General features: G+C 38.9%; 1 pseudogene; it reads left to right on the plus strand.

Annotated features, from left to right (window-relative positions):
* Nucleotides 1-1678: 1678 nt before the first annotated feature.
* On the plus strand, nt 1679-1905 carry LOC102852021 (annotated as a pseudogene).
* The last annotated feature ends 1795 nt before the right edge of the window (nt 1906-3700 follow it).

Here is a 3700-nt window from a genome sequence, read left to right on the forward strand (position 1 = left end):
TCGGTGATATCTGAAGAAGCAAAAAAATTGTAAACAATCCAACTGTCTTTCAATTGGTTTGAAGAAAAATCAATTATAGTATCTACATGCAATGGTATACACTCTGCCATTATTAAGAATTATTTACATACATATACTTGATGATGTATTAATATTTTCAGGGAATATTACTAAGAGAGAAAATAATTTCCAGAGCCACTTGAAGAGCATTATCTAAATATTTGTTTATAGAGGTCTTTCTATGAACAGAAAATATATGAGTATTTTAGTTCCTTCATTTCCCAAATATTTATGTAATACATGCTATAAGTCAGGGGCTATTTAAGACTTGCATTCATAGGATTAAACAAAGTAAAGGCTCTATGTATATAGAAGAGGGATACAGAAAAACTACATGTAAGACAATAATAAATACAAGGAAAAACGACTGAAGAAATGACTTTGTAGAAGAATCACTTCTACCTTATATTAGGAAGTCAGGTACTACCTTCCTGATGCACATTTCTTTTCCCTCAAAAACCTGAATGACACAGCTATTCCACTACTAGGAATATATCACAAGGAAATTAGAACTAATACACAAATGGAGATCTGTACACCAATATTCATAGCCGTGTTATTCACTATCACAAGAACATGGAAACAGCCCAAATATCCAGCTACAGATAAATGCATTGAGAAATTATGGTACATCCACACAATGGAATATTATGAAGCATTCAGGAGCAATGATTTCGAAAAATACTACATAACTTGGGAGAGACTGGAGAGCGTTATGCTGAGTGAACTAAATCTTCTGCTTTAAGGAAAACCTTCCTGGATGATTGAGGAAACCAGATGCTTCTTGAATTTCTGTTGCTGAACTGAAACTGAAGCCTAGACTAATTGAAGAATTGTGCCTTGAAACTCTTGGACTAAAACCTTAACTTGATTTGTGAGATAGTTTGTCTACCCCACTATCCAACTTATTTTCCCTAATAATAAATTCTATTTTTGGTGACACATATGTGAGACTGTGAGTCAGTAATGAATAAATAAACCTCTTGCTGCTGTTGGGGCTCTACAGACATCATGGGTATAGAGGGGTGTTCTTGTTAATTGATTTGGAGTTGGCCACTACTCATAGAGATCCTATGGAAAAAAAGGCCTGAAACCATTTTATAATTTTATCGACATATATATCAAAGTTCATAGAGTTTCCTAGATATGTGTTATAGGAAGTGGATGTCACTCCTGCTATGGGCTCTTAATTTGCGACTCGACGGCACATAACAACAACAACAGCAACTCTGGGCTAGTGAAAGACTCTGTTGTTCTTACTCACTCTGGCTTTATCCGAGAGACATTCCGAGTCCTATATCCTCATGTTCAGTTTTCTCCTCTCTAGATAGATAGTATGAAAGTCCAAAGGGGAAAGGGGAGTGGGCTGGTAGACTGAGGATGTGGGTTATGTGGAAATCACTGAATCGCAGGGTTTGTTGAGTGGAGGGAGAGGATGAAGGAATTAGGAAAGATTCATTGAAGATCTGAAAAGGGTAAAAGTAGGCATAGATCAATGGCCATTAATTTTCTAAAACGCAGTGTATAATAATGATCACATAACACACACTATGAAAGAAGGACTGTGTGAAACACAATGTGTAAGAAAGTTGCTGCTTTTTTTGCTTAGGCAGCAGTCATGGCGGGGCAAGAGGATCGGGTGCAGCGGGAGATTCACCAAAACTGGGCAAACCGGGAGTGCATTGAGGTCATCACCAGCAGCATCAAGAAAATCGCGGATTTCTCAATTCGTTCGCTATGTCTTATCGCTCAAGACTTGCAACGCTAAACGAGAAATTGACAGCCCTTGAACGGAGAATAGACTACATTGAAGACCGGGTGACAAAAAGTGAAACACTCACCTAGAGCTGTGACTTGATGCTGCTGGAAGGTTGCTTTGCAGAACACAGGCCCACATGGGAAAGGCCCAGCAGTTTTCAGCGCCTTCTCTCCTTACAGAGCGACAGGGCTCTTCCTCATTTTCTTTTTTCCAAAAGTATAACCTTTGAACTGTACCATGTGCATCTTAGGGTGTAATGTAGCATGTGGGGAGAAGTCCAGGGGACTCTTGAAGACATTAGACATTTTACCTTTTCAGTGACATTTTAGAGAACTACTTGACAGTGTATTTGGGGTAATTAGACCTAAAAGCCTCCCTGTAAGGTCTTTTGCACCTCTCTTTCACTCTGTGTCAGACTTTGCTTATAGCTCTTTATGTTCTGTACTGTGTCTGTAAACAGTCTTTGTCTTCTCTCCACCTTTGGCAGGGTGTGGCCATAGTCCTGGCAGAGACCTTTACCTGGCTTACGACTGCCAGAGAATGTTGTTGCTGACTTGCCAGTCTCTAGTCCTCTGAGGAGGTCAAAGCCAGGCCCCCACTCAGCTTGAAGGCACATTTTCAGAGTTTTCCTTCTGTCACCTGGGGTGTGTTTACCTCTCATATTCTAATAAATTCCCCAACCTTAAAAAAAAAGTTACTGCTTTTAAAGTATTGGTCATCAAATCATATTTTTTTAAAAGGTCAACATTATCTAGTTTATTAGCAAGAGGAAGAAATTTCCAGAATTTACAAACACCCACATTGTTCATTCCAAAGAGAACCTTGGATTGAAAGGGATCTCTCAGGTCCCCTGCCTTTTACAATATACACAACGGAAGACGGCAATTTCCTTTTCTTGCAACTTTGCTTCCATTCAGTTCCCAGTTTTAAGCTGACTCTTGAAAATACCCAGGAGAATATAACCTTCTTTAGTTTAACTGACATAGTCTATTGTCTTACAGCAGGGGGAAAAAAATACAAAATTAAGTCTTATAAGGAACTCAGCTCAACTCAATATCAGGCTTATATTACAAAAGATAACATCAGTAAACTCTATATAATTGAGACCCATCTATGGCACTATGATTCTTATTATATTATTTTTCTCAATTATCATCTTTAAACAAGGATAGGACCCTAGTCTACTCTTTAGCCTTGTTTTAAGCAGTTGCTCCACTCTTTACAACAGAACATAGTATATACCTCAGTTCCACATCCAAAAAAAAAAAAAAGAATGATGCGCTGTAGAAAAAAGAAGTTACATTTTAATTAAAAAAATTACACATATAAATCAAAACCTATGTTAAATATTTAATACTCTCTCCACCCAACGTGAACAGTCTGGTATGAAATAATTTACAATGACGCGTGCCATACGCAGCTTCAGCAGCAGATGCAAAGTCTCTTGAAAACGCACCAGGAAGAGACCCGTTCTCTCCAGGTATGGTGATGGGCCCGTCGGTCAGCTCCATGTGGCCAGCTCAGTCCATAGGATTGCAGATGAAGTTTATGCTGATGCATTGTTCTGGTGTCACAGTGCTTTTATTGTTTTATAAACTTTTTTTTTTTTTTTGCTTGGCACATTGTAGAACGTGCAGTTCAGTTAACAGACTCCTGAGGATTGTACAAAGTAAACAAACTGAAACGGAGGCATCGTACCATCTACTGAGGAGGAAGATGTGAGGTCCTAGTTGTGAATCATGACAGAGTTAAGAGTCTGGGTACCCATGAGTTAAAGGATTTGCTGAGGTCATGTAGGTCTTCATTCTGCTGTGATGTCCAGTTGAGCTACTGGAGGTCGCCTGGCGGCTTCTGGAAACTGATGCTGGCATAGGCGCTTAA

Source organism: Elephantulus edwardii, unplaced genomic scaffold (assembly GCF_000299155.1).
Source record: "Elephantulus edwardii isolate Elephantulus edwardi_28Jun2011 unplaced genomic scaffold, EleEdw1.0 scaffold00177, whole genome shotgun sequence".
NCBI classification, from domain to species: domain Eukaryota; kingdom Metazoa; phylum Chordata; class Mammalia; order Macroscelidea; family Macroscelididae; genus Elephantulus; species Elephantulus edwardii.